A 9,630-nucleotide genomic window follows, 5' to 3' on the forward strand; every position below is an offset into this window, starting at 1 on the left:
TTCTGAAAAGTACAGTGATTCTGGATATGAAAACAATATCTTAACATCACTGCTACTTAAGTATGGTCTGTGAGTCACCAGCATCAGGATCACCTAGGTCTTGGTTAGAAATGCAAAATCTCAGGTACCATACAGGCTTCCTAGGGCAGAATCTGCATTTGTAACAAGATTCCTAAGTGATCTGTAACCACTTTAACTTTGAGAAGTACTGGTCTAGTTATCAAGTTGTAGTAATAAACACCATACCATCTAATCTGCATAAATCTTATTGTGTTGACAGTCCTGGAATTTCTAGTAAAAATGTGCTAGTCTTTAACAGTATCTAAATGTCTCTTATAAAAATTTATTCTGCTTAGTTAAGAAGCTAGATATTACGAAAATGTCCAAAGCCAAAGACAGCATCTATTCCCTTATCCCTGACTTTTTAAGCTGTAAAGCACTTTGCCTGCAATAAGTTCCTGACCAGAGCTGAAAAAACAAAGCAACTGTGTCACAGGTGTTTGAACAAGAGCAACTCCATCTTGAATAGGGGCTGGGTAAAATAAGGCTGAGATCTACTCGGCTGCATTCCCAGGAGGTTAGGCTTTCTTAGTCACAGGATGAGATAGGAGGTTGGCACAAGATACAGGTCATAAATACTTTGCTGATAAAACAGATTGAGGTAAAGAAGCTGGCTGAAATCCACCAAAACCAAGATAGGCAAGAGAGTGACCTCTGGTTGTCCTCACTGCTTATTATACGCTAATTATAATTCATTAACATGCTAAAAGACACTCCCACCAGCACCATGATAGTTTACAGATGCCATGGCAACATCAGGAAGTTACCCTATATATCTAAAAAGGGGAGGGACCCTCAGTTCCAGGAATTGACCATCCCTTTACTGGAAAACTCATGAATAATCCACCCCTTGTTTAAAATATAATCAAGAAACAACCATAAAAATGGGCAACCAGCTACCCATGCCACTGCTCTGCCTATGGAGTAGCCATTCTTTTATTCCTTTACTTTCTTAATAAAATTGCTTTCACTTTATGGACTCTTCTTGAACTCTTTCTTACATGAGATCCAAGAACTCTCTCTTAGGGTCTGGACTGGGACCCCTTTCCAGTATCAACTGTTCTCCTCACCAATAGCTACAAATGACATGAGCAACAGGAAATGGAAACACTGATACCTGTATTGGATTTTCTTTGGTACAGGATTAGCAGTCGGGAAACACCGAGCCAATCAAGGTAAAAAGCACCCAGGCAACAACTGAGGGGAGGTCTAGAAGGCAGGAACAAAGTGGCTTCCTGATGTTAATTGTTATATACTAACCTGGGATAAACCCTGCCCCTGCTACAATTTGAATTAGAACACAATTGAGCATTGGTGGCAATTTCCTGAATGTATTTTAAAAACCTTTGGGCTGACAAGAATGCAACTCTTTCTCTTAGGAGGTCCCGGTTTTCTTTGTACTAAAACTGGAGCAGGAGATTTTTCTCATTGTGGAATTTCTGGTTAGGATACAGAGACCCAATCCAGTGGGTCATGTTAGTCCAGAGCTGGGATGGCCAGTATCAACTGAATATATACTAATGTAGAAAGAAGAAATTGCAAAGATAAAATACCTTCAGGGGTTGGAGGAGGGTGCAGGAGGGGGCTGGGGAAGAAGAGAGAATGCTAATTCCCCACAGGGTCCCTGAAATAGGTCCCAGAAATACAGAAAGGTAACCTTTGCTCCTGACCTGAACAAAGCTGTAATTCATAACTGTAAGTTATATGAGATTCCTTGTATTCTTCCAATAAACTAAATTCTTGTTTGGACTAAATTAAGAGAGTTTCTGTTTCTGACAACTGAGATTTCTTGGCCAAGACACTGATCAAACGTGTGCAATGACAGCATGTTTATGTTCCATATTTTTATATACAGACCAAACGTTCCTTGAGATCAACATTGTAATATTAGCGTTGATTGACTCGCTGGGTGATCTTGAACAAAACCTAATTCTTTACATTTCTGTATTCCTGTCCTTAAACACGAACAAAATTCTATCACAATGCTTTGACACAGGTCAGAAGTTAGGAGAAATGCTGAAGCTACTTGAGAAATAGGCATACTGCGCATAATTCAAGGATGTTACTAAGCAGATGCTAGCTTTGGGGCATTCACAGCAGTTCCGGCAACTTTAAATAGCTAATACAGCTTCTGAGGCTGCCCAGCTACTGACACAGCAGGGCTTATCCACTGGGAGGCTATGACTCACTTATGCTCCTAACTCCTGGATGTAATCTGACACAATGTATCCCCAAGACACTTCCTGCTGCTAATGCTTCTATTTCTGTCTTGGAGCCTTTTAATTTGTATTTGCCTCAAATGGTTTATGCCTGCTTGTCAAGTGGGATTCTCACCTCACTTGGAAATCCTGGCTCTTTGATAAGGAAGAGAGTAGGTGGCAGGCAGAGCTGACATGCCACAGAAAACCGTGTAAGCAATCAACAGCTTCCTTACAGCCAAGTGTGATTTTTTTTTCTGCAATACCAGCTGAAAGCACTACAGCACAACTGTCTCCTGCTAATATCAGATTCTCATACACAAAGTCCCTATTAGTACTTCACTACAACTAGTTGCTCTGACATCACTCTGGTGGGTGCATTTCTTGAAGCCTATTTATGTAACTCCTTGCACTTAAGGTTCAAAATATTCAGGGTTTTTTTTGTTTGTTTGTTTGTTTTGTTTTGTTTCGCTTTTTTGAGATGGAGTCTCGCTCTTGCCACCCAGGCTGGAGTGCAGTGGCTCCATCTCAGCTCACTGCAACCTCTGCCTCCCAGGTTCAAGCGATTCTCCTGCCTCAGCCTCCTGAGTAGCTGGGATTACAGGTGCCTGCCACCACGCCCAGCTGATGTTTCTACTTTTAGTAGAGACGGGGTTTCACCATGTTGGCCAGGCTGGTATCAAACTCCTGACCTTAGGTGATACGCCTCAACCTCCCAAAGTTCTGGGATTACAGGCATAAGCCACCATGCCCACCCCAAAATATTCAGCTTTTTGTCAACTGTAGCAATATGAGAAGTGATTATGAATTCTGACCCGGGAATCAAAATAGAATTGAAGGGGAATCCCAACTCTGCCACAGATTTACACTGAGATATCGGGAAGCTTATGTAATCACTCTGAAATTCAGGTTTTTTAATCAACAAGATGAAGAGATGTTATGAGATGTTGGAACCCACCTTAGGTTACATCTTAAGAAAATGTGTTCATAAGGATTAGGGTTAATACTTATATGCCTAGTATATCATATTGAAAGGTGACAACATGCTAGTAGCCCTCACTCTTGGTGCCTCCTCGGCCTCGGCATCCACTCTGGCCGCACTTGAGGAGACCTTTGGCCCGCCATTGCACTGTAGGAGCCCCTCTCTGGGCTGGCCAAGGCCAGAGCTGGCTCCCTCTGCTTGCACGGAGGTGTGGAGGGAGAGGAGTGGGTGAGAACCAGGTCTGCACTCTGCGCTCATAGGCCGGCGCTGCCGGCCCAGGGCAGTGAGGGGCTTAGCACCCATGCCAGCAGCTGTGGAGGTTGCCTCGGGTCCCCCAGCATTGCCGCCCACATGCACCGTGCTTGAATTCTCGCAGGGCCTCCGCCGCCTTCCGGCAGGGCAGGGCTCAGGACCTGCAGCCTGCCATGTCCCAGCCCCCGCCTCGGAGGTGGGCTCCTGCTCGCCCTGAGCCTCCCCGAGGAGTGCTGCACCACCTGGTTCCATCAGCACCACCTGGTTCCATCAACTGCCCAGGGGCTGAGGAGTGCAAGTGCACCGCACTGGACTGGCAGGCAGCTCCCCCGGAGGCCCTGCTGCAGGATCCACTAGGTGAAGCCAGCTGGGCTCCTGGGCCTAGTGGGGACTTGGAGAACCTTTATGTCTAGCTAAGGGATTGTAAATACACCAATCAGCACCCTGTGTCTAGCTCAAGGTTTGTAAATAGACCAATTGGTACTCTGTATCCAGCTAACCTAGTGGGGAAGTGGAGAACTTTACCATCTAGCACTCTGTCTAGCTAAAGGATTGTAAACGCACCAATCAGCACTCTGTATATAGCTCAAGGTTTGTAAACACACCAATCGGTGCTCAGTGTCTAGCTAATCTAGTGGGGACTTGGAGAACTTTTATGTCTAGCTACAGGATTGTAAATGCACCAATCAGCACTCTGTGTCTAGTTCAGCACCTATGTCTAGCATACCTTTAATGTACCAATCAGCACCCTGTCAAAACGGTCCAATCAGCTCCCTGTACAATGGACCTATCAACTCTCTGTAAAATAGACCAATCAGCAGGATGTGGGTGGGGCCAGATAAGGGAATAAAAGCAGCTGCCCAAGCCAGTCACTGGCAACCCACTCAGGTACCCTTCCACAAGGTGGAAGCTTTGTTCTTTCACTCTTTACAATAAATCTTGTTGCTGCTCACTCTTTGGGTCCACGCTACCTTTAAGAGCCGTAACACTCACCACGGAGGTCAGGAGTCTCACTTCTGAAGTCAGTGAAACCACAAACCCACCAGAAGGAGGAAACTGCGGACACATCTGAACATTTGAAGGAACAAACTCCAGACTACCATCTTTATGAACTGGAACACTCACCGTGAGGGTACGCAGCTTCATTCTTGAAATCAGCGAGACCAAGAACCCACCAATTCCAGACACAATATGTGCTGAATATATAAGCTGTCATCATCATCATGAAGTGAGAACTCCTTTATGTTTTGTTTTGTTTTGTTTTGTTTTTTGAGACGGAGTCTCACTCTGTCGCCCAAGCTGGAGTGCAGTGGCATGATCTCAGCTCACTGCAAGCTCTGACTCCCAGATTCACACCATTCTTCTGCCTCAGCCTCGCGAGTAGCTGGGACTACAGGCGCCCACCACCACGCCTGGCTAATTTTGTTTTTGTATTTTTAGTAGAGACGGGGTTTCACCGTGTTAACCAGGATGGTTTTGATCTCTTGACCTCATGATCTGTCCACCTCGGCCTCCCAAAGTACTGGAATTACAGGCGTGAGCTACCACACCCAGCTTGTTTGTTATTTTAATTGATAAATCATAATTGTATACACTATTAAGTAAAATGTGATGTTTTGATATATGTAAAAATCGAAAATGATTAAACTGAGCTAATTAACATATCACCTCACCTCTATTTTGTGGTTAGACATTTGAAATTTACTCTTACGCTGAAATATACATTATTGATTGTAGTCACCTTGCTTTGCAATAGATCTCAAAACCTATTCCTCTTGCCTATACATGAAACTTCGTACCTTTTGACCAACAACTCCGCATTCCCTCCCCCTTTCTACCCTCAACCTCACTAACCATCATTTTACTACTACTGTGAGTTAAGTTTTTTTAGAGTTCATAAACAGTAGTCCCCTCTTATCTATGGTTTGCTTTCTGGAGTTTGTTACTGCAGTCAGCCACATTCCAAAAAATATTAAATGGAAAATTCCAGAAATAAAGAATTCATAAGTTTTAAATTCTACACCATTCCATTCCGAGTAGCATGAAGAAATCACACACTTTTCTACTCCAGGGGGAATGTATCTAACTCAGATAAAGGGGGATAAGTGAGATAATACATATTTGCTTTCTGTTTTCAAAGCATGAGAACTCCGTTCTCTGTTTCTTTCAAATACTACTAAATATCATCCACTTTTTTAGTGCGATTAAGGTCACCCTTGTCCCATCTTTGAGGGAGAAAAATAACTGTGGAAAAGTATGTTCTCTCCTGCATGCTGAAAATCAAGACTTTGGTTTTGTGTGAATCTGTACCACTTTTAACCAAACATTTCTGCACTTAAGTTTCCTGCACTACAAAATGAGATTTGGTCTGGATGTTATCTGGGGTACATTTTACTTATGGTGTTCTATGAGTTTACTCTTTCTAGTTTGACTACTAGAATATCTCACATTGATGGCAGAAGTTGTATGATATAGTTCTCCAATTATACAATAAACAGAACTTGAGCTTCAGCAGTCAATATGGTTGAACCAAACTCAGAATCACTAAAACAAGGAACCAGTACATTGTACAGAAATTAAAGTATATATGTTGGGCCATTTTAATTGCAGACTATATGGTGTGTTGGGAGGCTGCACTAATCAGAATTATTTAGGCTGTGCTAGAGTAATCCAGGAATATAGTAAATGGCTTCAAACATTAAAGTTTTCTTTCTCGTACTCATGCATAATCTGGTACCGTTTGCCTGCTTTGCTCCCCATTTTCCTTTGTTACATTTGCCTTGCTTAAATTTTCATTGGTTAGTGAGACATTTTAGATAGTTCCTGATTAAATTCAATTTATAAGCATCAATTAAATATTGACTGAGAGCTATTCATTTCTTATTTCATGAACAAAAACTTAATGAAGAGACATTACAAGGTATTTAGGCCCTCAGTGAATAACAGCTTTAGAAGTGCCTGGAAAAAAGAAAAAAGAACCACTCCTAGAATTCTACTCTATTCTTTTCTTTATTTAAGTATACTTATTATGTGTTTATCTTACACTAGTACAGAGCACTTTACAGCAATTGCTTGGCCCTTTTGTTCAGAATTATTAGCATCAAGACAAATCTGTCCTTGTGTACCTTTTGATGCTCCTTTTATTCCACTGCCATCAACCACTTGGTGGAAGTTTTTATTTTCCTGTTATTTTTCTCCCTGCGGAGTAAAGATGAGGTTAAGAAGATTATTCAGCAGCTGTGTCCAATCACCTGCTCTCCTAATCCTTGGTTTTTACACTCTTAAAGACCACTGCTGGGGATACCTTAGGTTCTGTCATTACCAACATGGTTAATCCTGTACTTCCCTAAGACTTGGCATCTACCTACTTTGAAGACAGCTGTGACTATGGCTCCCCTTTTAAAACTTCATTCTCCTAGCAAGGATCTAGTTAGATTTCATCTTATCTCTAATCTTTTATTTCAAAGGTGGATGAAAAGGTAAAACAACCACAATGACTTCTCTAAGACACATTCAGTCCCTGTCCTTTGAGACAAGTGCCTGTCTCACTTCAAAATACATTTTAATGGCAAGGGTGGATTGCTCTAAGTCTATGCCTTGTCCCTCACAGGCTCAGAGACATGTTAACATCATCCTGTTGTATGATATTTCATCCTGTTCATGTAAAGTCGACTGTTGTTTCTCTTCAATTTCAGGGCACCAATCCTCAGGTTTAAGCTTCTCCAATTTCTCTAGCTTGTTTCAGGTTGTTTCAACATTCTCAATGTGATATATAGGTCCATCAGTACTCCAAGATCTTAGTCCACTTTGCATTGGTATGTCTCCACTGGGTAAGATTATCCGAGTCCATGTGTTTGCGAAATCATAGCTATGCTACTATTCTGCAGATAGTCCATCATTCCCTACAAGCTTGGATTTTTAATAAATTTTCTCTACAAGTTCAAACAAATGTATCATTTTTACATTTTCCTTAAAATTGTCATGGATAAAACATGAACTGACAGCAATTCATTGGCAACCTGGGTAATATCTGTTAGTATTATCTTTGACTGTGATGCTCAAATCATGGAGTCTGATTCTGTGACCACTTTTAAAGAGGATACTCTATAGGGAATTACACTGTGTTCTTCTGGGTGATTTATGAAGTTTACAGTCCTTCATATCACGTGCAATTAGAAGGGTTATTTTGTACTAAATGTTCCAAAGACTGTTTTGCAATTTTGACGAGCTACTATGGGTCTTAGTTTAAACATGAAAAGGTTAAAATGCACCCTAATTTCTTTTCTATATGTAAAAGGCAGTAGTGCAGGCTGACTTCAGAAGGCCATTTGACAAAAAAAAAAAAAAATATGTCAACAAGCACTTTCTTAATACTAACTCTTGAGACTCTTAAAATGACAAACATAATTGCATTCATTTCTAGGTATAGTAAGATATGATGGTTCTTTACATACAGGTACATATAAAATATTGCAAACCAAACCAGTTGGGGTAAAACATTTATTGCAATAATGTAAATTTTAAAAGATTTCAGCTGGAAATAAAGAATCAAATATTACAGTACTGGGTACAAAGTTGTATCTTTCCGAAAAGCTTGTCAGATTTAAACTCGCTTAGCTTGGAGAAGAGAATGCATTTACTAAGGCATATAGTTTCAACTTCTTATTTTATAGATGGGGAAGCTTGAGCCCAAGAAAGTTTAATGATTTGTCTAACAGGACACAACTGATTAATATCAAAATGGAAAGATGACAAGAGACCTGGTATTCTTGTTTTTCTTCCTATTAGTTCATACTGAGATATGAGTCATAGGGTTAGAAAAGCATTGTGGATAATGTAATTTGAATTTTTTTTTTTTTTTTATTATACTTTAAGTTCTAGGGTACATGTGCATAACGTGCAGGTTTGTTACATATGTATACTTATGCCATGTTGGTATAGGCTAGGAAGCTGATGTTAGAAACTTCCAGTTTTGAAAACATAATGAACCCAGCTAATATAGACCAATGACCACCTAAAGGCACAGAAAAATAATGAATATAAGTAAAACAATTTTTAAAAATCTATCAAATTTAAGGAAAGGAAATGGAATGCTGAAGGTCTTATTAAGAAACAGAGGAACTGAAGACTCTGCAATAAGTTTTAGTTAATGTGGTGGTGGTTCAGGGACAAGGTGGTTCTCACTATAGGAATGAGGGCTGGTGAGCCAGGGTATTGATGTCTAAGGAGGGACAGGAGACATAAACTTCCAAGCACAGGGAGATTAATCTAAAGTCCCTATATAAAACACAGATTCCCTAATTCCCTGAAAAGAAGCTAGAAAAATGAAGCAAATGGCCTCAACAAGAAATAAGGAATTCTGTTGTCTTTGGACTCAATGTGACCCCTGTAAGAAATAAAAACCTCATGCCTGGGCCAAGCATAAGTATATCATCTAATTTACTGTACTTATAAAATGCACGAAGTTAACAAAAACTGATATGTTACCTTTTATATCCTAAAGACTCAATAAAAGCACAAGCAGAACCACTCTTGGGGAATGCTGTCACAACAGAGTTCACAGCATTCCCAAAGAAAGGAAATATTTAAATAAGGTGAGCTCAAAATATAAAATTACAAACTATATGTGGGGGGAAAAAAAAAACCTAGCCGGGCGCGGTGGCTCAAGCCTATAATCCCAGCACTTTGAAGGCCGAGACGGGCGGATCACGAGGTCAGGAGATTGAGACCATCCTGGCGAACACGGTGAAACGCCGTCTCTACTAAAAAAAATACAAAAAACTAGCCGGGCGAGGTGGCGGGTGCCTGTATTCCCAGCTACTTGGGAGGCTGACGCAGGAGAATGGCATAAACCCAGGAGGCAGAGCTTGCAGTGAGCCGAGATCGCGCCACTGCACTACAGCCTGGGCGACCGAGTGAGACTCCGTCTCAAAAAAAAAGAAAAAAAAAACCTACCATGAAAACTTCAGTTGGCACAGTAAAAGAAACATACAGTGTAAGCACTAAAAATAATAAAAGATTAATGAACATGAGGAGAAACTAAGAGTATGTAAAATAATTACAAATAAAAAGGAACTGAATTCATGATAAAGCAAGAAATCATGACTTAAAAAAAAAAAAAAAACAAAAAGAGCTTCT

General features: G+C 40.8%; 1 protein-coding gene across 5 annotated transcripts in view; it reads right to left on the reverse strand.

The window, feature by feature from the left end:
• CNTN4 (contactin 4) overlaps positions 1-9,630 on the reverse strand; it is a 1,016,652-nt gene that overhangs the window by 745,915 nt on the left and 261,107 nt on the right. For 3 of the 5 annotated variants that reach the window (XM_017881658.1, XM_017881661.1, XM_017881657.1), the window contains exon 4: positions 6,618-6,690. The exons of the other annotated variants lie outside the window; for them this stretch is intronic. The gene's annotated coding sequence lies outside the window, so the exon portion shown is untranslated. The remainder of the gene's footprint in view (positions 1-6,617; positions 6,691-9,630) is intronic. 5 annotated transcript variants of the gene reach the window in all.

This window comes from Rhinopithecus bieti, unplaced genomic scaffold (genome assembly GCF_001698545.2).
Source record: "Rhinopithecus bieti isolate Rb0 unplaced genomic scaffold, ASM169854v2 scaffold_12640, whole genome shotgun sequence".
Classification (NCBI taxonomy): Eukaryota; Metazoa; Chordata; class Mammalia; order Primates; family Cercopithecidae; genus Rhinopithecus; species Rhinopithecus bieti.